Consider the following 27183-nt stretch of genomic DNA (forward strand, 5'->3'; position numbering starts at 1 on the left):
AACAGAATTATTGTTCCAAAACCATGGTAATTAAAATAATATTTTATTCATCACCCAAGGGTGGAATACATGGTTTCAAAACAAGAACCAACAAGTCACATTGTCTTAGAATAAAAAGAAACAAAGGTACATCACAATATTAAACTAAGTCTATCTTCATTTTAAGTCTCTAAGGCATAGGTCCTCCCTAGTGTGTCATGATCATCCTAAGCAACAACATCTGAAAACACATGTGAAAATAGGTACGTCAGCATAAAAATGCGTGTGAGATACATAGGTTTTGTGAAAATAGGATTCATGACTTGAGTTTAAGGAAAATGTTTAATAAATAAAAAAATATCAGTCATGAACCTTGTTAAGTGTTTTCGTTTATAAATCATTTGAAAAACGATAGCAAAATCAGATGATAAGTATATATAAAAGAATAATGTATGGTTAAAAGAGTAACCAAGTAAAAAGAGTTTGTATAAACCAAGTTATTTGTAAAACAATGTTTAAGCGAAAATGTGTTGTAAAAGTAACATGTCTAAACTGAATGGCTTAAATAACGCTATGATATGTAATATCATACAAGCACTTATATATAAGAAGTAGCAGCGGCGTATCCACCATGCTTGTATCATACTACACACATATCATTACTTAAGTCACTTAAACAAACCACCAATGTATATGTTTAAACCATTGTCATATTTCAAAAGTCTAAAATGTAGTCGTGTAGTCATGTATGTGTAAACAAAAGTTATGTATGGTAAGTAAAGTGTAATCACTTAAACCAAACGTAAGAATGTACAAAACAAAGTATTTTGAATATATCAAAAAGTTATGTTTTGCAAAGTAAAAGCATGTTTTAAATGATACAAACATTTATGTGGTAAGTTAACGCATACATCCAAGCCTTGAGACAGCAGGATAACCTTAGAGTAAAGGTTATCAAAGTAAAATGTTTTCGGATTCAGTCATTCCTTACACCCAAACAAACCTAGGATGTCAGGAACGGGATTTGTCAAGTCCTATGATACCACTACTTACTACCGAGCGACATGATCGGTGTTAATGAATGTAATAAAGAACCGTTAAACAAACCAAATGTTATACCAGATATAAACAAGTTATGTGAAAACAATGTACTAAGTATGCTAAGTAAACATACAAAGCAGAAAAGTCATGTAAATCAATGTGCTAGCATGTTAAATGAGCATACATAGCAAAAAAAATGTAATCTAAAACAATGTACTAGCATGTCAAGTAAACATACGTAGCAAAACATAATGAAATCATGTACTATAAGTGTACTAATGAACATAGCAAGTATATGATATGAAAACATGGAAAGCATGAAAGTAACAAGTAGGCACATGTGTTTCACCCCAAAATGTTTGAAAAACAGTAAAAGAGGGGACTATGTACTCACTTGAGATTGCTTAATAGACTTTAGATATCCACCAAGCAAAGCTAGAAGATCACAGATTCAAACGGCACCTAATATAGGTATCTACACTAATAAACGGACCTACCGGAGGATCGAGTAGTACGAGGGTTTGTAAACCAAATAAGTGTGGGAACTTATGTACCATGGTTTGACAAAGCCTACATACTAAAACGAAACTTATCCTAAGTGCTTTTGACCCGTTACGACCCGTTTAGGTAGCTTATGCTACTTTAACGTGTCGTTCGCGTAAAACGTGTTCGGAATGCCTAACTAGCCCTATGACAAGCAAGATATGCCTTAACATGTTTATATTGTTGTTAAATCAGTTTAGATGTCAAAAATTACGTTACATAGGCTTAAAATGATTTTTGGCACAAAAAGGGTATTTTGGTAATTTACCTAAGGCATAAGAACTACTTATCATACAACTACTTAAACGACGTGACCATAAGGTATAACCTCGGAAGGTTATTCCCTATACAACTATGGTCACCTAATATGTTTGGTTGGATCCTAAAGATCGACCAAATGGGTCGGGTTCGAAAGTATAAGCGATTGTTTAGATCGCTTACCTTTACGACCCCAAACAAGCACAAATCTAAAAGCGACGAGCTAAACATGCTAGAACATGTTTAGTAAAGTTAGAAAACAGGTTTGGTATTAAAACAAACTGTTTTAATACCCCAGAGTAGTTTGGTTACAAAATACGCGAGAAAACGCATTTTGGCCGAAACTACGACTCGTCACTGAGCCTAGATAACGTGGTAATCAGTAGGTATAGTTACTAGGGACTATAACCATCGTGATTTCGCTCACGTTATGAAGTTCAAACGAACTTCTCGTTGACCATAAACTGGTCAATGCAGAAAGTCAAACACAGTTTGACTTTAACGCTAAAATGAACGAAAAACGCGAAAGAATACTTATAGAAGGTCCCCACAATATTTGACCTGATTCACTCTCAGGTAGGAAGCATATACTTCCACTAAAAGAGTTTAGAATCAGATTTAAATGTGAGGAAATGAGGTGCAACATGGAGGGGGTATTTATAGGTGTAGTAGAACCATTAAGATCGTTTCTCGGAGAAGGGGGCACGATCTAAGCCGTACACTTGCCATATTCTGATTTGGTATCTTGATGGGCACACAAACCAGCCCATAGAAACCCAAAAACCATGTGCTTAAGGTGGGATCAAGCTGGAAATAGCTGGAAAACACTTTCTGCTAATCTGGGCATGGCTTACGGACCGTAAGCAACCCCATACGGTCCGTAAGGACCCTGCAGACCAGCTATGTTTCAATTTTGGCAGTTTAGGTCCCTGTGCGCGTATGGTCGTGTTTTGGCACTTCTAACACCCGTCAAACCCATTTTTAAGCTCTAAAAGGATGTTAAAGTATAGGGAACATGAAATATGCTAAAAAATATGCCGGATGTTGGTTCGTTTGGTCGTACGATTGCGTTGTTTGGTTAATTACGACGGAAGTCGTAACGGACGCAAAAACGGTCCAAATTGCGCGACGAATGGATTTTTGACAAGACAATCACTAAAACATAATATTTAATGATTACATAAATTTTTGGATGTCTGGATGTATTCAGAGAACGTAAGTTATGCGCGAAAATGCAAACTTATGTACTTTTTGACGCTTTTAGTCCCTGAATGACCCAAAAGTTTATTTTAGCACACCGATCCCCTCAAAGCCTATTTCTAAGCTATGTAAAGGATATTTAGGGTGTGTTTAACTTATGGGCATGTTCTAGAACGTTCGTTACAGTTCAGATTGGCATACTTTCGCAGTTTGTCAATTTTAGTCCCTGTAAGCGAATAAACATGATTTTGCCATACCAAAGCCTTCAAAACTTATTACTAAGTTATGTAAAGGTTATTTAAGGTATGTTAAGCATGAATTGATGTTCCGGAGTATTTGTTGTGTTAAACTAAGTACATTCACGCACTAGTTTACGTATAATTCTCCAGAAAGCGATATAGAGTTTGAAATTGGATAAAAGTCAAAACATGAAAAACATAAAACACAAACAAACATTGGGATCAAATAACTTTATTTCATTGATAACTGAATTGTTCACAATGACTACAAGCACAAATGTCACAGTCTCCCCTACTTGCGGAAATTTCGTCCCGAAATTTGTTTAGAGGAAACTCGTGGAAAAAGATGTGGATACTTCGCCTTCATTTGCTCTTCACGTTCCTAAGTAAACTCAGGTCTGCGTTTAGATTCCCAGCGAACTTTAATCAACGGAATGCACTTGCGTTCAAGCCATTTGACTTCACGATCCATAATTTCCACTGGTTTCTCAACAAAATGTAGTGTTTTATCAACACGAATTTTGTCAAGTGGTATGTGGAGGTTCTCATCAGCTAAGCACTTTTTGAGATTGGATACGTGGAAGGTTGGATGAACATTTCCAAGTTCAGGAGGTAATTCAAGTCTGTAGGCTACCTTACCGATTCTTTCGACGATCTTGAATGGTCCAACGTATCTAGGTGCAAGTTTTACTTTCTTTCCAAATCTGATCACACCTTTCCAAGGTGAGACCTTAAGTAATACACGATCACTGACCTGGAATTCCAAGGGCTTGCGTCGTTGGTCCGCGTAACTCTTTTGACGGCTTCGAGCTGTCTGTAAGTTATCACGAACTTTCTTAACCTTGTCAGATGTCTCCAGAATGAGGCCAGGTCCAGTAAGCTGAGCCTCACCTATTTCATTCCAGCAGACTGGTGAACGACATTTTCGACCATAGAGAGCCTCGAAAGGAGACATGTTGATGCTGGAGTGATAACTGTTGTTGTAGGAGAATTCAATCAAGGGAAGATGTGAATCCCAACTACCACCAAAGTCGATCACACAAGCTCTAAGCATATCCTCCAAAGTCTGGATTATTCTTTCAGATTCGCCATCTGTGTGTGGATGATATGCTGTGCTCAGATTAAGTTGGGTCCCCATAGCAGATTGCATGGTTCTCCAGAAACAAGAAGAGAAGCGAGCATCTCTGTCAGAAATAATGTTCAAGGGAACACCATGTCGAGATACGATTTCATCCACATAGATTTTAGCCATCCTTTCAGCAGAAAAATCCTCACGGATTGGCAAGAAATGCGCCGACTTAGTAAGACGATCAACAATTACCCAGATGGCATCATGACCTCTCTTAGTGCGCGGAAGTTTAGTAATGAGATCCATAGCGATGTTTTCCTATTTCCAAACCGGAATCTCTGGTTGCTCCAAAAGACCAGAAGGATGTTGGTGCTCAGCCTTAACCTTGAGACAAGTAAGGCATTTTGAAACGTACAAGGCAATGTCTTTCTTCATACCAGGCCACAATACCGAGTACGAAGATCCTTATACATCTTGTCTGAGCCAGGATGAATAGAATAACGAGACTTATGGGCCTCATCCATAAGCAAGGCGCGAAGATCATCTTGGCTTGGGACCCACAAACGGTCCATGAAATAATACGATCCATCATCTTTCAGCATAAGATCATGCTTAATGTGATAGGGTAATTCCTTACCCATTAAATCTTGTGAAACACAAGCATGTTGAGCCTGAGTAATGCATGCTTGGATATTAGATCGAGCTTGAATAGCAGATTGAACATGAACACAATGAAGCTTAGTACGTTCCTTACGACTTAATGCGTCAGCCACAACATTCGCTTTAATAGGATGGTAGCGAATTTCGCAATCATAGTCATTTAGGAGTTCGACCAACCGCCTTTGCCTCATGTTGAGTTCTTTCTGATTGAAGATATGCTAAAGACTTTTGTGGTCAGTGAAAACCACGCATTTTGTACCGTACAAATAGTGTCTCCAGATTTTGAGAGCGAAAACAACTGCACCCAACTCAAGATCATGAGTGGTGTAGTTTCTCTCATGTACCTTCAATTGTCTTGATGCGTAGGCTATGACTTTGTTCCTTTGCATCAGAACACAGCCAAGGCCCAATTTCGATGCATCACAGTAAACGACAAAATCATCATTGCCCTCAGGCAAAGTTAGAATAGGTGCGTCACAAAGCTTCTGCTTCAAGGTATGAAATGCTTCTTCTTGCTTAAAACCCCATTCAAAGGGTTTGTTCTTCTGAGTTAGAGCAGTTAGAGGAACTGCAATCTTTGAGAAGTTCTCGATGAAGCGGCGATAATAACCCGCAAGACCAAGAAAAGAACGAACCTCAGTAGTAGTAGTAGGCGTATCCCAATCCGTAATCGCACTGATCTTGGAGGGATCTACGTGAATACCTTGTTCGTTAACAATATGTCCTAAAAATTGAACTTCCTTAAGCCAAAATTCACACTTGGAGAATTTGGCAAAAAGTTGCTCTTTCTTTAGGAGTTCTAGAGTAAGACGAAGATGTTGCTCATGATCAGCTTGCGTCATAGAGTAAATCAGGATGTCATCAATAAAAACGATGATGAACTTATCTAAATAAGGCTTGCAGGCCCTATTCATTAAGTCCATGAAAACAGCAGGAGCATTGGTCAAACCGAGTGGCATGACTGTGAACTCATAATGCCCATAACGAGTGCGGAATGCTGTCTTGGGAATATCCTCTTCATGCACACGAAGCTGATGATACCCAAAACGAAGATCGACCTTCAAAAAGCAAGTAGCACCCTGTAACTGGTCAAAGAGATCATCAATGCGAGGTAGGGGATATCGATTCTTGATGGTAAGCTTATTCAGCTCACGATAGTCGATACACATTCTGAAGGATCCATCCTTCTTCTTGACAAAAAGAACGGGAGCACCCCAAGGTGAAAAGCTAGGACGAATGAAACCTTTATCAGAAAGCTCTTGAAGTTGCTTAGACAACTCTTGCATCTCAAACGGTGCAAGACGATATGGAGCTCTGGCAATAGGATTTGCACCAGGTACAAGATCAATACGGAACTCGACTTGGCGTGCAGGAGGTAGACCAGGTAACTCTTCAGGAAATAGCTCCGGATAATCCCGAACAACTGGGATATCTCTAATAGACTTACCTTGGCTCTTATCTGCTGTAACATGTGCCAAGAAGGCCACATAATTCTTTCGCAGATACTTCCGAGCTTGAAAACAAGACATAAGCTTAAGGCTACTAACAGGTTTCTCAGCACGAACCTGTAGGATCTCACCTGACGAAAGCGGTACACGAACAATCTTCTCAAAACAAACTACCTCTGCGTGATGCTTGGCTAACCAATCCATACCCACAATAATGTCGAAGCTCCCAAGTTGCATAGGCGTGAGGTCAATAGGAAAGAGATGGTCGCTAAGGTTCAACTGGCAGTTGCGAAGAACAGAATCAAGAAAAACAGGTTCACCACTAGCAACTTCGACTGTCAAAGGCTTACCTAGTTTCGTTCTAGACACGCGAAACAAGGGCTCAAAAGATAACGACACAAAACTCTTATCGGCCCGTGAATCAAAAAGAACAGACGCAGGTTGATTATTAACAAAGAATGTACCGTTCACCACATCATTGTCTGCTTGCGCCTCTTGTGCATTCATGTTGAAAGCTCGCCCACGAGCCTGAGCCTGAACTGGATTCGCATTCGCCAATCTTGGACACTGGTTACGGTAGTGGGTCAGGTCCCCACAGTTATAACAAGAACCTGGTGGGTAGTGAGGTCGTGCAGCTTGACCTTGTTGCTGAGCAGGAGGTTGAGCAACTTTTTGAGCCGGGTTCTGAGCTGCCCGATTCTGATTGACAGGAATGCGGCATGTAACAGCAAGATGACCAGGTCTTCCACAGTTGGTGCATTGACGGCACTGGTTTTGTGGTTGATGATGACCGTTACACTTATTGCACAAAGGTGCATTGCCAAAGTATGGTTTCTTGGCAAGCGGTTGCGCAGGCTGATTTGTCTGTGCAGTAACGGCAAAATTTGGGAAGCCTTCCGCTTCCTAGACCCCTTTGAGGAACCCGCATCCTTACCTTGCTTGTTTTTACCTTTCTTGCTATCCTTCTTATCGGACTCCTGCTTCTTACTCTTCTTGTCACCCTTCCTGTGCAACTTACCCTTTCGAATCTGCGATTCAGTCAACGTTGCAGATAACTCGATTGCCTGACGGACAGTGGTAGGATTACTACCAGTAACGATGTCTTGTACAGAGTCAGGTAGACCATCGATGTACCTCTCTATAGCCTTATCGAGTGGGGTAACCATAGTTGGGCAAAGTAAGCTTAACTCTTCGTACCTATCAGTATACGCCCGGTGCTCACCACTTTCCTGCTTCAGATCATCAAATTCCCTCTCCTATTTCTGCAGCTCATGACGAGGACAAAACTCCCTCATCATAAGAGTTCTCAGTTCAGCCCATGTTTGTGCAAGAGCAACTTTCGCACCACGGTCTCTCATAACCCCGTTCCACCATGTCAAAGCCCTCTTCTGAAAAAACACTAGAAGCAAACTCGACCTTCCGGTTCTCAGGACACAGAACATGACGGAATGTACTCTCAATGCTCTCAAACCATTGAAGGAGCCCAGTTGCCCCCTCAGTACCACTGAACTTGAGTGGTTTAGCCGAATTGAAGCTCTTGAAGTTACAAGGAGCGTTCTGATTGTTATTGGCTTGGTTCACTTGAGGTATAATGTTTGGGAGTGCGGCAGCCATGTGCTGTGCCAGAATATCTGCCATTTCGGCATTTGTTAACGGGTTTTCACGATGAGGAAGCATGCTAAAAAGAGGAAACATGAGAGGAAATGAGTGAGATGATTAAATGAAAAGAACGAGAGGAAACAAAATCAACAAAGGCAAAGATGGTGGTCATTTTTCCGTATCACAAAGCAAACAAATGACACACGGTGACTAATCAAAGTAAATGGGTCCATAAATAATGCTTAGCGAAGACATGCTCGCCTATAAGTGAACACTCACCTAAGAGTTCCCAGGTAAGAGTGACTGGTCCGATTATGAGGATTTGTACGAACACTCTATCCTTAGACAGAAAACCCAAGGTACAGGCATTCACCCTTCCAGTTTGCACGTGTTCACACTATTTAGAACTCAAAACTTTGACGAGATTTTGAAAACTTGGAAGGCACAAGGCCAAAAGAATCATTCAGAAACAAATGATAAAATTTCAAAATCAATTTGAAAAATCAAAAGGGGTTCAAAACTATATAATAAATCATTTGAAAACAGAAGATTGCTTTTCAAAAATCATTTCAGAAAATTGGGTTCTTGTTTTGGTGATCACCTAAGGATAGGTGAAGTGCATGTTTTAAGATCTAAACACAAGACAACTTGTGTTGGGGTCCTAGAAAGGTTATAGTCTAGGTCAAAGCATTGCTAATAACCTAATTCCCTATAACCATTGGCTCTGATACCAACTCTTCTGTCACACCCCGACCACGTAAAACATCAAATCGTGGCGGAAACATCGGGGAGTGTTGTAACAGAATTATTGTTCCACAACCATGGTAATTAAAATAATATTTTATTCATCACCCAAGGGTGGAATACATTGTTTCAAAACAAGAACCAACAAGTCACATTGTCTTAGAATAAAAAGAAACAAAGGTACATCACAATATTAAACTAAGTCTATCTTCATTTTAAGTCTCTAAGGCATAGGTCCTCCCTAGTGTGTCATGATCATCCTAAGCAACAACACCTAAAAACACATGTGAAAATAGATACGTCAGCATAAAAATGCCTGTGAGATACATAGGTTTTGTGAAAATAGGATTCATGACTTGAGTTTAAGGAAAATGTTTAATAAATAAAAAAAATATCAGTCATGAACCTTGTTAAGTGTTTTCATTTATAAATCATTTGAAAAATGATAGCAAAATCAGATGATAACTATATCTAAAAGAATAACGTATGGTTAAAAGAGTAACCAAGTAAAAAGAGTTTGTATAAACCAAGTTATTTGTAAAACAATGTTTAAGCGAAAATGTGTTGTAAAAGTAACATGTCTAAACTGAATGGCTTAAATAACGCTATGATATGTAATATCATACAAGCACTTATATATAGGAAGTACCAGCGGCGTATCCACCATGCTTGTGTCATACTACATACATATCGTTACTTAAGTCACTTAAACAAACCACCAATGTATATGTTTAAACCATTGTCATATGCTCAAAAGTCTAAAATGCAGTCGTGTAGTCATGTATGTGTAAACAAAAGTTATGTATGGTAAGTAAAGTGTAATCACTTAAACCAAACGTAAGAATGTACAAAACAAAGTATTTTGGATATATCAAAAAGTTATGTTTTGCAAAGTAAAAGCATGTTTTAAATGATAAAAACATTTATGTGGTAAGTTAACGCATACATCCAAGCCTTGAGACAGTAGGATACCCTTAGAGTAAAGGTTATCAAAGTAAAATGTTTTCGGATTCAGTCATTCCTTACACCCAAACAAACCTAGGATGTCAGGAACGGGATTTGTCAAGTCCTATGGTACCACTACTTACTACCGAGCGGCACGATCGGTGTTAATGAATGTAATAAAGAACCGTTAAACAAACCAAATGTTATACCAAATATAAACAAGTTATGTGAAAACAATGTACTAAGTATGCTAAGTAAACATACAAAGCAGAAAAGTCATGTAAATCAATGTGCTAGCATGTTAAATGAACATACATAGCAAAAGAAATGTATTGTAAAACAATGTACTAGCATGTCAAGTAAACACACGTAGCAAAACATAAAGAAATCATGTACTATAAGTGTACTAATGAACATAGCAAGTATATGATATGAAAACATGGAAAGCATGAAAGTAACAAGTAGGCACATGTGTTTCACCCCAAAATGTTTGAAAAACAGTAAAAGTGGGGACTATGTACTCACTTGAGATTGCTTAATAGACTTTAGATATCCAAAAAGCAAAGCTAGAAGATCACGGTTTCAAACGGCACCTAATATAGGTATCTACATTAATAAATGGACCTACCGGAGGATCGGGTAGTACGAGGGTTTGTAAACTAAATAAGTGTGGGAACTTATGTAACATGGTTTGACAAAGCCTACATACTAAAACGAAACTTATCCTAAGTGCTTTTGACCCATTACGACCCGTTTAGGTAGCTTATGCTACTTTAACGTGTCGTTCGCGTAAAACGCGTTCGGAATGCCTAACGAGCCCTATGATAAGCAAGATATGCCTTAACAAGTTTAATATTGTTGTTAAATCAGTTTAGATGTCAAAAATTACGTTACATAGGCTTAAAATGAATTTTGGCGCAAAAAGGGTATTTTGGTAATTTACCTAAGGCATAAGAACTACTTATCATACAACTACTTAAACGACGTGACCATAAGGTATATCCTCGGAAAGTTATTCCCTATACAACTATGGTCACCTAATATGTTTGGTTGAATCCTAAAGATCGACCAAATGGGTCGGGTTCGAAAGTATTAAAATTGAAAATAAAACACAACACACACACTTAGTGTGTGTGTGTGTGTGCGTGGATCGATCGGAGGACAGGGAAAAGAAGCAAACCCTAGCTCATCACAAAATCAACAAATTGAAGCTCAATTCAAGCCCCAAATCAATGCATGGACACATATAAATGATCACCTAGTCGTGGGGATCACAAGCTATGTTGAATTTTATGATTTGGCGATACTTTGAGATTATGATGAACAATCATAATCAAAATTCTGGAATGAATGTTGAATCTATGAGTGTTATTGTGATAAAATCTTGGTTTAGAACCAAGCCCTAGTGTCACACCCCGACCACGTAAAAACAACAAAACGTGGCGGAAACGTCGGGGAGTGTTGTAACAGAATCATTGTTTCACAACCATGGAATAAATAGTTTCGTTTTATTGAATTATTGAACTAAATGTTTTGATACAAATTAGATAAATACAACTATTATCTTCCAAGTTTTAAAGTCGCTAAGGCCTTGTCCATTCCTATGTGAGAATACACCAATATCATCAATCAAGCATCATCAACTATTGTACCTGAAACACATGTGAAAATAGGTACGTCAGCATAAAAATGCCGGCGAGTACATAGGTTTTGTATGAGTTTCAGATTCATGGCTCGTTTTACATATTGCAATACTTATTTAAAAACCTTGTTTTGAAAAGTATAGTATTGCGACACAAATAACCAACTCAAATCAAATTGGTTATATTATATATAAAAAAAATCTCGTAGCCATGATTCTTAACCCCAAAACATTTGTTTAATTAAATCCAGATTTGTAAATCGTTTATGGAATAAAACTCGAATAGTATAATATATTTTCGGAAAACCTTGTATTACAACTTTGTTTTGTTTACCATTGCCCAAGTGATCTAGATAACGCAACGATATATAATGTATTAAAAGCACTTATATATAGGAAGTACCAGCGGCGTATCCACCATGCTTTTAACACATTATACCCGCCCCGTTACCTAATCACTTCCCTAACCCAACGGTTCAAACAGATTCAAACAGTTCGTGTCAATCAACGGTTACAAACGGTTCACATAGTCAAATAGTCACATACGGTTCATATAGTCAAATGGTTACAAACGGTTCACATAATCCAACGGATCATCTAGTCAACGGTTACAAACGGTTCACATAATCAACGGTTACTAACGGTTCACATAGTCAAATGGTTACCAACGGTTCATATGATCAAATGGTTACAACGGTTCAAATGATCATATGGTTACAACGGTTCAAAATGTAAAACAATGTGTCCATATGCTGGATGAGCATATGCGACAAAATGTAGTATATGGAAATCAATGTGCTAGCATGTTAAGTGAACATACATAGCAAAACATAATGAAATCGTGTACTAATAATGTACTATTGAACATAGTAAGTATATGATATAAAAACATGGGAAACATGAAAGTATCAAGTAGGCACATGTGTTCCACCCCAAAACAGTTTGAAAACAGTAAAAGAGGGGACTATGTACTCACCTGAGGGTGCTTAGAAGTCTTGAACAACAACCAAGCAAAGCTAGAGTGATTAGGGAATCAAACGGCACCCTATATAGGTAACTATGTAAATAACCGGACCTAAATCGGGAGATAGGATAGAATGAGGTTCTATAAATCAAATGAGTAATTGAACTCATATGGTATGATTAATAGACCCTACATTCTGATTGAAAGGCCTACCTAAGTGCTTTTGACCCGTTTCGACACGTTATGGTAACATAAGCTACTATAAGGCGTCGTTAGCGTAAAACTATGTTCGGATGGTTAACTATGTGCTATGCCAAGTCTTACATGCCCAATTATCCCTAAACATGTTACTAAATCAGATTACTTGTCAAAAATATGTTCATATAGGCAAAATACGGATTTTAGCTTCAAAAGGGTATTTTGGTCATTTCCTATGGGCATACAAGCTAACAAGCAAATGACTAACCAATCCTATGTGATCATAAGGTATAACCTCAGTGGTTATTCCCTATGCAACTATGATCACTAACTAAGCTTGGTCGGATCCTAACGATCGACCAAACGGGTCGGGTTCGAAAGGCTAAGCGGTGGTTTAGACCGCTTACCTCACGACCCTAAACAAGCACAAACTAGTAGTGTCGTGTTAGACATGTCAAAACATGTCTAACCTACTGATTTGGTATCAAAACAAAGTGTTTTGATACCCTAAAGTAGTTCCGAGGCAAAATGCGTGCTAAAACGCATTTTGACCGAAACTTTGACTCGACACTACAACTAGCTAACGTGGTAATCAGCAGTTATAACCGCGAAGGATTATAACTATCGTGATTACAATCACGTTTCAAAGTTCAATTGAACTTTGACTTGACCAATTGATGGTCAAAACCGAAAGTCAAACTGTTGGCCAAACTGTTTGACTTTCTGCACTACATAAGGAAAAAGCAAGAAAAAGAATGAAAGAAGGCTCACAATAGTCCTTGCTATCTTTTCTACAAAGAAGACAAGTCCCAAATGCTTGAGAGAGAGCTCCAAAGCAGATGTGAAGAGAAGAATGAGAAGAATGAGCAAGGAATGAATGAAATGGATGGGCTATTTATACTTGTGGTGATGCTCTAGGATCATCACAAGTGGTTTGTTTAGCCATTAAGGAATAAATCTCATCCATACAAGTGTTAGGAGCAGGTGCAAAGCCTTGGAGAGCACTTAAACTTGCTCAACACACCAAGAATTTACCAAAACAGCCCCTGAATTTGCAAACAGATGCTGAAAACACACTTTCTGCCCAGATGAGGTGCTCGCATAGCGCTAGGGCATAGGCCTTAGGGCTCGCGCTACGCTAGCATGTATCAGGTTCAGCAAAGTTTCAAAATTGACAGAAATGGTCCCTGCACGTGTTTAAAGCCTTTTTCGATGCGTTTAAACCCCGTTAACCTCATTTCAAGGCTCTAAAATGAAGTTAAAGCATAGGGGACTCAAAACATGCTCAAAAATATCTCGGATGTCGGTTCGTTTGGTCGTACGGTCACGTTGTTCGGTTATTTACGACGAAACTCGAACGGACGCGAAAACGATCCAAATTAAGCGACGAATGGAATTTTTGCATGGCGATCACTAAAACAAAAATATTTTAGTGTGTACAAAAATTTTGGATGTCCAGATGTGTCCAGAACGTAAGATATGCGCGAAAATGCAAACTTACGCCGTTTTTGACACTTTTAGTCCCTGTAAGATCATATAAGCATGTTTTCACACACCGAACCTATCAAAGCTTATTTCTAAGCCATGTTTAGGTTATATATGGTATGTTTAACTTATGATCAAGTTCCGGACTATACGTTGCCTTACGAAACGGCAGACTTTTGCAAGTTGACGCAAATAGTCCCTGTAAGCGAATAAACTTGATTTCGGCATACCAAACCATCCAAAACTTATTTCTAAGTTATGTAAAGGTTATTTAAGGTATGTTAAGCCTATGTCACTATTCCGGAGTGTTTGTTGCATTAAACTGGTTATATTTACGCATCAGATCGTGTATAACCTTCTAGAAAGCGACTTAAAGCCCGAAATCGAACAAGAATTGATATGTGCAAATGATACACATATTTTCACAAATTCCCAAGTATGAAATACAAAATTTCATTGGTTTGGCATTTGTTTGACGGTCACAGTGACACAGGTGTCACAGTCTCCCCTACTTTAGGAAATTTCGTCCCGAAATTTATTCGTAGGAGTCTGTCTGTGACTTTGTGTCAAATAACCCCTAGAGATATGCAAAGCATAATCCTATCATTTCCTTAACGGACATTCTTCAGAAACGAAAATGAACAGACGGAGTCATTTTCAACAGATATTTCCTCGGAAACGGAAATGAAAAGGATAATCAGACGGATATTCATTTCCATCAACGGATATTCTTCAGAAGCGAAAATGAATGGATGATTCATTTTCAACAGATGCTTCCTCAGATTCAGAAATGAAAAGGATATTCAAACGGATATTCATTTCCTTCAACCGATATTCTTCAGGAGCGAAAATGAATGGATGATTCATTTTCAACAGATGCTTCCTCAGATTCAGAAATGAAAAGGATATTCAAACGGATATTCATTTCCTTCAACGGATATTCTTCAGAAGCGAAAATGAATGGATGATCCATTTTCAACAGATGCTTCCTCAGATTCAGAAATGAAAAGGATATTCAAACGGATATTCATTTCCTTCAACGGATATTCTTCAGAAGCGAAAATGAATGGATGATCCATTTTCCTCAACGGATTCTTCATCAGAACAGAAATGAAAAGGATATTCAAACGGATATTCATTTCCTTCAACGGATATTCTTCAGAAGCGAAAATGAATGGATGATCCATTTTCCTCAACGGATTCTTCATCAGAACGGAAATGAAGGATTAAACAAACGAATATTCATTTCCATCAACGGATATTCTTCAGAAGCGAAAATGAATGGTTGATCCATTTTCTTCAACGGATTCTTCATCAGAACGGAAATGAAGGATTAAACAAACGGATATTCATTTCCATCAACGGATATTCTTCAGAAGCGAAAATGAATGGTTGATCCATTTTCTTCAACGGATTCTTCATCAGAACGGAAATGAAGGATTAAACAAACGGATATTCATTTCCATCAACGGATATTCTTTCAGAAGTGAAAAATGAGTAGCTAGTTCATTTTTCTTCAACGGGTGCTTCATCAGAATTGGAAATGAACAAGGTTCACTCAAGGCACATGACAAAACTTGCTGTGGTTTCTGTGCACTAAATTCCATAATTATGTAGGCCTCCATAATTACGTAATTCCTTGCACAGTCTGCACAGTTCATTTCATAATGTGTAGGGGAAGAAAAATCAAACTTGTGATGAGTGTGGCTAGACTACCATAGGGTCCTTTTAATTAGATCAACAAAAGATCTCTTTAATTAGACCACTCAAGGAGTCTTTTCAGCTATATCATCACATGATATTCCTAACCAGAATTTTGGATCAATCTGTTTAACTAGACCACTCAAGGGGTCTAATTATGGAATAGTACTTCATAACCCAAGGGACTCAACTCCAACGTAGAAGTCCATTAAGGATTTAAGATAGTACCTTTGGATATCCTACTATGAATCCCTTATACGAAGATATGGAAGATTCTACGAGGATTTGGATAACAAAAATTGGATCACAAAAACATAAAAGGGAGAACATAAGCATATAATCACATAATTGTTTAATTTGGCCTTTAAATTGTTATCTTTGAACGCGGATACTTAAAGCATACCAGGAATCCAATCCGTGGATTTCATTTGGCACTTTAATCATTTTCAAGAATCTATCTATGAAGATAGGAAAATCTTAATAGGAATCCGGCTTTGTCCTTATTGATTTGTAATGTACGTATTGAATCATACAAAGAATTCAATTAAGGGCTCCGATGAACGATACCCATCCACAAGGATCTAATTATGAGGATAGAAAGATCCTACATGGATTTTGGAATTTGTGTAACGAGAGGTGTTCCGACACCTTGCACTAGGCGTGCTTACGTCGATACACAAGGTAGAAAGTTCATGAGGTTGAGGCACTAGATATGCCAAGGCGACATATGAAGCAGAATTTGAAGGTTGAGTAGCAGCAGGATTGGTAACAACTTTGCTTTGGATCGCAAAGCGGCAGATGTTAACCAAATGTCCCCATCGTCCACCGTGGGTACATTTGAAACAGGGTATTTGATTTGGGTGATGACGGTGGCATTGATTGCACCAAGGAGCAGTTCCCTTATACGGCTTCATCCCTGAGGCGAGTCATGGTGATAGCTAAAACAACGGTCCTCTGGAGTACGACGCCTACTTACTGGGTAGTTGCAGCACCTGGTTCGGACATTTGGGTGTTGTTGCGATGAAGAGGCATCTTGAAGACAATGGAAGGCATAGGAGGAAACAAGCAAAAGATAGCCAAAAGAGAATGACAACACATGAAGATTGTGACCATTTGTTTGTTACCAAAGGCAAACAAATGAGACAGTGACTAATCAAAGTAAGCGGGTCAATATAATGTATCGCGAAGACATGCTCGCCTATAAGTGGACACTCACCCCAAGAGTTCCCAGGTAAGAGTGACTGGTCCGATACGTCGGATTTGTACGAACACTCTAGCCTTAGACAGAAGACCCAGGGTACAAGCATCCACTCTTCCAGTTTGCACGTGTTCACATTATTTAGACCCAAACTTTGACGAGTTTGAAAACTCAAGAGGCACTAAGCCAAATATGAGTCAAACTGGAAGGGTTCAAAACCTTATAATAAATCATCCTAGAACAGATGATTAGTTTTCAAGGCAGATCAATTTATGTTCTTATTGTGGTTGTCACTTAAGGATAAGTGACGGTATTGTTTTATGACTAAACGCAAGTAAACTCGCGTTAGGGTCCTAGGAAGGTTATAGTCTAGGTCAAAGCATTACTAATAACCTAATTCCCTATAACCATTGGCTCTGATACCAACTTTTCTGTCACACCCCGACCACGTAAAAACAACAAAACGTGGCGGAAATGTCGGGGAGTGTTGTAACAGAATCATTGTTTCACAACCATGGAATAAATAGTTTCGTTTTATTGAATTATTGAACTAAATGTTTTGATACAAATTAGATAAATACAACTATTATCTTCCAAGTTTTAAAGTCGCTAAGGCCTTGTCCATTCCTATGTGAGAATACACCAATATCATCAATCAAGCATCATCAACTATTGTACCTGAAACACATGTGAAAATAGGTACGTCAGCATAAAAATGCCGGCGAGTACATAGGTTTTGTATGAGTTTCAGATTCATGGCTCGTTTTACATATTGCAATACTTATTTAAAAACCTTGTTTTGAAAAGTATAGTATTGCGACACAAATAACCAACTCAAATCAAATTGGTTATATTATATATAAAAAAAATCTCGTAGCCATGATTCTTAACCCCAAAACATTTGTTTAATTAAATCCAGATTTGTAAATCGTTTATGGAATAAAACTCGAATAGTATAATATATTGTCGGAAAACCTTGTATTACAACTTTGTTTTGTTTACCATTGCCCAAGTGATCTAGATAACGCAACGATATATAATGTATTAAAAGCACTTATATATAGGAAGTACCAGCGGCGTATCCACCATGCTTTTAACACATTATACCCGCCCCGTTACCTAATCACTTCCCTAACCCAACGGTTCAAACAGATTCAAACAGTTCGTGTCAATCAACGGTTACAAACGGTTCACATAGTCAAATAGTCACATACGGTTCATATAGTCAAATGGTTACAAACGGTTCACATAATCCAACGGATCATCTAGTCAACGATTACAAACGGTTCACATAATCAACGGTTACTAACGGTTCACATAGTCAAATGGTTACCAACGGTTCATATGATCAAATGGTTACAACGGTTCAAATGATCATATGGTTACAACGGTTCAAAATGTAAAACAATGTGTCCATATGCTGGATGAGCATATGCGACAAAATGTAGTATATGGAAATCAATGTGCTAGCATGTTAAGTGAACATACATAGCAAAACATAATGAAATCGTGTACTAATAATGTACTATTGAACATAGTAAGTATATGATATAAAAACATGGGAAACATGAAAGTATCAAGTAGGCACATGTGTTCCACCCCAAAACAGTTTGAAAACAGTAAAAGAGGGGACTATGTACTCACCTGAGGGTGCTTAGAAGTCTTGAACAACAACCAAGCAAAGCTAGAGTGATTAGGGAATCAAACGGCACCCTATATAGGTAACTATGTAAATAACCGGACCTAAATCGGGAGATAGGATAGAATGAGGTTCTATAAATCAAATGAGTAATTGAACTCATATGGTATGATTTAATAGACCCTACATTCTGATTGAAAGGCCTACCTAAGTGCTTTTGACCCGTTTCGACACGTTATGGTAACATAAGCTACTATAAGGCGTCGTTAGCGTAAAACTATGTTCGGATGGTTAACTATGTGCTATGCCAAGTCTTAGATGCCCAATTATCCCTAAACATGTTACTAAATCAGATTACTTGTCAAAAATATGTTCACATAGGCAAAATACGGATTTTAGCTTCAAAAGGGTATTTTGGTCATTTCCTATGGGCATACAAGCTAACAAGCAAATGACTAACCAATCCTATGTGATCATAAGGTATAACCTCAGTGGTTATTCCCTATGCAACTATGATCACTAACTAAGCTTGGTCGGATCCTAACGATCGACCAAACGGGTCGGGTTCGAAAGGCTAAGCGGTGGTTTAGACCGCTTACCTCACGACCCTAAACAAGCACAAACTAGTAGTGTCGTGTTAGACATGTCAAAACATGTCTAACCTACTGATTTGGTATCAAAACAAAGTGTTTTGATACCCTAAAGTAGTTCCGAGGCAAAATGCGTGCTAAAACGCATTTTGACCGAAACTTTGACTCGACACTACAACTAGCTAACGTGGTAATCAGCAGTTATAACCGCGAAGGATTATAACTATCGTGATTACAATCACGTTTCAAAGTTCAATTGAACTTTGACTTGACCAATTGATGGTCAAAACCGAAAGTCAAACTGTTGGCCAAACTGTTTGACTTTCTGCACTACATAAGGAAAAAGCAAGAAAAAGAATGAAAGAAGGCTCACAATAGTCCTTGCTATCTTTTCTACAAAGAAGACAAGTCCCAAATGCTTGAGAGAGAGCTCCAAAGCAGATGTGAAGAGAAGAATGAGAAGAATGAGCAAGGAATGAATGAAATGGATGGGCTATTTATACTTGTGGTGATGCTCTAGGATCATCACAAGTGGTTTGTTTAGCCATTAAGGAATAAATCTCATCCATACAAGTGTTAGGAGCAGGTGCAAAGCCTTGGAGAGCACTTAAACTTGCTCAACACACCAAGAATTTACCAAAACAGCCCCTGAATTTGCAAACAGATGCTGAAAACACACTTTCTGCCCAGATGAGGTGCTCGCATAGCGCTAGGGCATAGGCCTTAGGGCTCGCGCTACGCTAGCATGTATCAGGTTCAGCAAAGTTTCAAAATTGACAGAAATGGTCCCTGCACGTGTTTAAAGCCTTTTTCGATGCGTTTAAACCCCGTTAACCTCATTTCAAGGCTCTAAAATGAAGTTAAAGCATAGGGGACTCAAAACATGCTCAAAAATATCTCGGATGTCGGTTCGTTTGGTCGTACGGTCACGTTGTTCGGTTATTTACGACGAAACTCGAACGGACGCGAAAACGATCCAAATTAAGCGACGAATGGAATTTTTGCATGGCGATCACTAAAACAAAAATATTTTAGTGTGTACAAAAATTTTGGATGTCCAGATGTGTCCAGAACGTAAGATATGCGCGAAAATGCAAACTTACGCCGTTTTTGACACTTTTAGTCCCTGTAAGATCATATAAGCATGTTTTCACACACCGAACCTATCAAAGCTTATTTCTAAGCCATGTTTAGGTTATATATGGTATGTTTAACTTATGATCAAGTTCCGGACTATACGTTGCCTTACGAAACGGCAGACTTTTGCAAGTTGACGCAAATAGTCCCTGTAAGCGAATAAACTTGATTTCGGCATACCAAACCATCCAAAACTTATTTCTAAGTTATGTAAAGGTTATTTAAGGTATGTTAAGCCTATGTCACTATTCCGGAGTGTTTGTTGCATTAAACTGGTTATATTTACGCATCAGATCGTGTATAACCTTCCAGAAAGCGACTTAAAGCCCGAAATCGAACAAGAATTGATATGTGCAAATGATACACATATTTTCACAAATTCCCAAGTATGAAATACAAAATTTCATTGGTTTGGCATTTGTTTGACGGTCACAGTGACACAGGTGTCACACCTAGTAGAAAACTTGATGAATTGTTGTCAAAACTAGGGATTTGATAATTACCCAATTATGTGTTAAGTGGGTTTTATGTTAATATGATGAACACTCAGATTAGAATGCAAAATTGATGAATATTAAGGTTATGATATAAGTTCTAGATGTAGTTCATGAACACTAGACTTAGAGGTTTGATTGTTTTAATGTAAATCTTGGTAAAGATAACTAGTTATGAACTAGTTAGTAGATATGTAAAATTATGCACATTAGGTGTTTGTTAAAATGCCTAAATGAGAACTAAAGTGTTGAAATTTAGAGTGAAAACGCGTATTTGACCGATATGGCAATTATGCGTAACATGAAGTGATAAGGGTTCTAAACATCATGTTGATTTAGACTTAATGTTGTAAACCATGTGATTGAAAGTAGTTAACTTTGATAAACTAAGTTAACCAATCATGAAGTCAGATAGTAGTTTCGACATAGAATCCGTAAGATGGAATAGTCATAATAATGATGACTAATCTAACCGTATTACTAATCATGATGATAGTTTGACTCTAGACAAGCTAGATGGAGGCTTGGGCAAGGAGCGGGTCAAACGGATCGTGTACGCGAAAAAGAGCATAACCGGATGCAAGGTAAGCGATGTTTACATCCTTTTTGTAGATTACGCATTATTTAGTAGATTACAAATGCGATTAGTGTAATATCCGAAATATGGGTTTCGACGCTATTAACACGAGTCGGAACAAACATAAATGATAAAAGCCATGGGTCATGGTGAATAGAGGCGAAACGGTAATTTAGTCATGTAATGACTAATAATTAATGAGTTTTCGTTAAGATCACTTTAAAGTGCAACTAATAACGAGAAAATGAGTAGAGATGGAAATTTAGTCAAGTATCGACTAAAGTAAATTGTAGTTAAAAAGGGGTCTAGTGACAAAAATCCGAAATGGGTCAGATGAGCAAATTGGTAATTAATAACCATGTTTTGCTACTTATGAAGATGCTTGGTCATATAGGCCAAACGGGTCAAATGGCATGATAACACCATTTGACAATATCGACTAATGTGGTTGTCAAGTCTTGTGTTAACAGGAGCGATTAGCGATTTGGATAATTCCATCGCCATAGAATATGTGATAATAAAAGCGAGGTATAAATCGGGTCTATTTGTTGATCCAAGCCAGGTACGCATAATTATGTTGTAGTTAAAAGTGCTATTTTGGGTCGAATAATTGGTGAGAGTCCTTCATCGTAAAAGAAGGACCAAAATCGACCAAAACGCCCTTGTTGGCTAAATTGAACAAACAACCCTTAGAGGTTGTTTGGAAACGAGTCTTATGATTAAACAAATGCTTAGAACGAGTATGGGTAGTGAAAGACGTAATTCTTGGGCCGAAAGACTATATATGAGTCTTTGCCGTAAAATGATAATCCAAGGGGTAAAATTCGGAACACATAGATATCCACATTAAATCCAACACACATTTAGTTGTGATGGAAGAGTACTAGATAAAAATATAGGTTACAATGCTAGAATGGAATGAAAGCGATTTTAAGCCTAAAAGTGCTTAAATACTCTTAATGGGTCAAAATAATCATTTAAGCGTAAACGGGATTTTATCACGTAAGGAACCCGTGATTTGAGATTGATATGATAGGAGATATTGAAATAATGAGTTTCATGAGTTTATAGGTCAAATAAACTTGTTGGTGTGATAAAATTTATGAACGGGTCAATAATTGGTAAAAAGGGTAGTAAGCCGAAGACTTAAAAGTCTGAAATTATGTTAATCCGGATGTCGGATTTTAACTCCATTAGATGGGGAAATAAATTACGGACGCGTAGGAAAAAGAATCGGGTAAAACGGATCAATAACGAAGAAGTTATGGCCGTTTCCGTGAAATCGGGTTGAGCTGGGTATGTACAGCAACTGATTAAGCATCAGTATGTGAAAAAGGGGGCCTAGCGCCACGCGACGCCCCTTGGCGTCACGCGACGCCCCCTGTTCCGGAAATAAATTTGTTTTGTTGTTGTTTGACCCATGTAACTTGTTTGTACTTATTATTTAACTGTCAAAACTAACTTTTAAGTTGGTTTTGATCATAGGCGATTGCCAAGAGTGCCCGGATGAAGATCAAGCTCGATGAGGAACCGAACACGATAACATACAAGCTTCCGCGCGACGTTTCGTCGTATCTTTTAAACGACGAATTCAATTACATTAAGTTGTATAGTTTTAAAATGTTGTAAACATGTTAGAATGTTAGTATGAAAAGTTTTTGTAAAGTCACATTTTAGCATTAAAATGTGTATTTATTTAATGAAATCTTGATATATAAGACGGGCGTTACAAGTTGGTATCAGAGCCTTGGTTTAAGAGATTCAAGCATGGTGGGAAAACTATGCTTGGACTTAAACCTTATGCTCTTGATAAAGATTGGTGTTCGGTTCGAGGCTTGATCGCAAATCCGGTAAGTACGTGTATTTTAATGGTTTAGCATGTTAAAGTGTTGTAAACAACACATAGGGTTATCGTGTAATATACGATACCTCAATTAAATAATAGATATAGTTAATAAAATTACGTGCGTTAACACATATAGTAGAAAAGCCTTGTATTATGATACGGGCATTTAATAAAGTTGACATTACTAACTTTTATGAATGTTCTAATTGGAGGAAACTCGCATTTGAAGATGACGAGGGTTGAACAAATTACGGATATGATGAAGGAACGGTCCAAAGAGTATGCTCATCAAGGACATAAATCGCGTGATGATCGCGAACAAAGTTCACGGCAAGAGAAGCCCGTTAGGGCAAGCCTTACCAGGTGCATGCTTTTAAATTTAATCGCATAAGTAGTAATATGCAACAAACACGTAGGGGATAACGGTTGCATATATCTGATAAAACTTGAATAGGATATTTATTCAGGATGATGTTTCTAAGAGAAGTTTAATAGAAAAATGTGTTATTCACGACGATGAATAACAAATAAATAATAGGATTAGTTCATATAGAAACTTGGACAGGGGGTAATTATCCAAGTGGAAATCTCTCAATATAATGCTATTGAGAAAAGTAGCGATCACATTAACAAATGTGATTATATAATAGTTCGATAGAAAAGAAAAACATTTTATATGTTCAAATGTAAAACTAGTAAAACTAATGATTGTTGTTTTGCAATTATATAAAGTTTTACTAAATGAAATCAGAGATATGAAATAAATATAGGCATTACTTACATAGGGTGTGATGTGAAAGCTATAAAAGGGTCATGTGTATCATGTGCTGATCGCTTACTCTGGCCAATTAAGTAGTGGCATATGATACCATGAGCTTTTTGTAGCGGACACATTTACGTCCGATGTAGTAAGGGCGGGGTGAATGGGACTAACTTAAATGGTACCCAAATGAATCAAATTATAAGATGTTTGATAGTAAACGTAAACGCAAGTCGGACGACGGAAGCGTATTACGTTAAAATGACGAGTCCGAGAGAAGGGACAAATATCGAAGTAAATGAAAATACAAACCAACTAATGAGAATGCTAAGGCATGGGGATAAAGGTTTGACTGACATAAGTGATGAAATTCACGTGGACAAGTCAAACGAATTAAATAATGAATAAAGGCCTTAATTGAATAAAAGCGATGGATTTCGCTAAGACGACCAAATAAATTAAAATGATGTCTAAAACCATATAAGAATGGTTACTTGATAATGATTACGGTAAAGATACCCGATGGACGGGTAGGATTGTGGGTAAATGCGTAAACCGAGAGACGGGAACGCAAAATAGAAAGTCAAAAGATTCGGAATATGAGTCATGACTAAAAGATGACAAGAATTTTCGCAACATAAATTTTGGTAATTACGTTCAACCATTTCAAAGTTGGACGAGTCAAATAACGAATGAAGTTTGACATTCATAAGCAATGAAAATTCACCCAAAATGAGTCAAACGATTCAATTAAGGAATAACGCTTAATATAATAGGAAAACGCAAACCGGTGAACCCGGAAAATGAAAACATGTAAAATGATTAAGATATGTATTGGGAGGGGGTGTACTTACACTCGAACCCGGAAAATGCAAATATGTCTCTTAAAAGGTCATTTTTGTAAAACGTCAAACTTAAGGACAAAGTCGGAATATAAAAATGAAGCGAGGTCTTAATGCATACCGGGAGGGTTGCAATAATAACGACTTCTGCAAAACACCCGGTTGATGGGTAAGAATTAAACACATGCGTAAAGCGAGAAACGGGAGCTCGGATGGAAAGTTAAAAGACTCGGGTTTTGAGTCATAACCAAAAGACGACAGGATAATGTAAATAAAAATTTTTGAATAAATTATGTTCAACAATTTTAAAGTTGAACGGGTCGAATATAATATCATGCCGGACGGCATGAGTAAACGCAAGCGGGATAAAGATAGCGTTAAATGCAAAAGGGTAATGAGCCCGGTAATGGGACATAACCAAATAAGAATATATGCAAATCAAGTAACAGTAAGCATAAGAAAAAAAACTGACACATAAATGACGTGAGGAGTCATAAAATCGGAAAATTGGCCAAAAGAAAAGAATTGTAGCCACGAAACTACAATCAAGGTTAACGGAACCTAAGCTTGAAACCAAAGGATTCTTCAAACAAAAACAGGGTGCCTTGACACCAAACATGTATTTTGAGAATGACATGAGTAAGGAATGATCTACGAGATCAACATAACCTTTAGGGTTATAAACAAATGAAAGGTTTACGAGACTAAAACGACCCACGGGTCATGATTAGAAAGAAATTATAAGGACTTCTCCTTAAAGAGGTGAAAGTCTAATAAAATAGCCTAAAGGCTAAGTGATAAAACCTACGGGTTAATTAGACAAAGCGAGGGAATCAGTTGAGAATCCTCGCATAAAACAAAGACTGTAAAAGAATAAATTTTGGACTGTCAATATCCCGGTATGGATAATTGACAAAGGTTAAAGAAAAGACGCTAAACTGAAAGTTCGGTTTTGGTAAGAAATAACATTTCTACAAAAAAATGAATTATGGTAGACGTATAAACGGTAAACATGAAAGATATAAGTCTTGACACGGATAGGTGCAAGACGATATATCTAAAAGTGATAATTCTAAAAATAGAAAGATGATGTAAACTTTGGCATGACGTGACATGATCACGGTCAAGAAGTGTAATGTGAAATATAATCACCTTAGAGCCGAGTGATGAATATTGCTAAATTAACTAAACTAGTGGAAATAACGAGATTACGTTATTTGAAGTCGCATTATGTCATGTAAGATACGTAGATGATTAATAACCAAAAGGATATTACCATACTTTTCTGGTAATCCTAACAATCGGTTAAAGTATGAGAAATGCTTAATTGATTATCGAGAGCAAATGTATGGAGTTAGACTCGATAAATTATGTAAGAAAAGGTTTCGTGGACGAAACCTCTTTAAGGGGGGTAGACTTGTAACACCCCAAAAATGGGTTTTGTAATCAAACCCCGTTAATAGTAAAGGTGGGTAAAATACCGTTAGTGGTAAAATTAAACCCGGTAAATATTAGAATTTAAATAAATAATCTTATATTAACAAAAAGAGAGGAATAAACGCTTTGAGAAAGCATGGTATATTAGAAGCCTGAGTTAACAGGACATAAAAATAAAACGGGTTATAATTCCCCACACCCACCAAGTTAACTAGGAATAGTTAACCTAGTTAGTAAGGGGTAATTAAATGAAAAGCTATGAGATATAGCTTCTTTTATAATAAATGAAACAAGAGGGACTAATATGGCCAAGAAGGGAAAGTTGTTTTATTAAAATTGAAAATAAAACACAACACACACACTTAGTGTGTCTGTGTGTGTGTGTGTGTGCGTGGATCGATCAGAGGACAGGGAAAAGAAGCAAACCCTAGCTCATCACAAAATCAACAAATTGAAGCTCAAGTCAAGCCCCAAATCAATGCATGAACACATATAAATGATCACCTAGTCGTGGGGATCACAAGCTATGTTGAATTTTATGATTTGGCGATACTTTGAGATTATGATGAACAATCATAATCAAAATTCTGGAATGAATGTTGAATCTATGAGTTTTATTGTGATAAAATCTTGGTTTAGAACCAAGCCCTAGTAGAAAACTTGATGAATTGTTGTCAAAACTAGGGATTTGATAATTACCCTATTATGTGCTAAGTGGGTTTTATGTTAATATGATGAACACTCAGATTAGAATGCAAAATTGATGAATATTGAGGTTATGATATAAGTTCTAGATGTAGTTCATGAACACTAGACTTAGAGGTTTGATTGTTTTGATGAAAATCTTGGTAAAGATAACTAGTTATGAACTAGTTAGTAAATATGTAAAATTAGGCACATTAGGTGTTTGTTAAAATGCCTAAATGAGAACTAAAGTGTTGAAATTTA

Source organism: Helianthus annuus, chromosome 15, assembly GCF_002127325.2.
Source record: "Helianthus annuus cultivar XRQ/B chromosome 15, HanXRQr2.0-SUNRISE, whole genome shotgun sequence".
NCBI classification, from domain to species: Eukaryota; Viridiplantae; Streptophyta; class Magnoliopsida; order Asterales; family Asteraceae; genus Helianthus; species Helianthus annuus.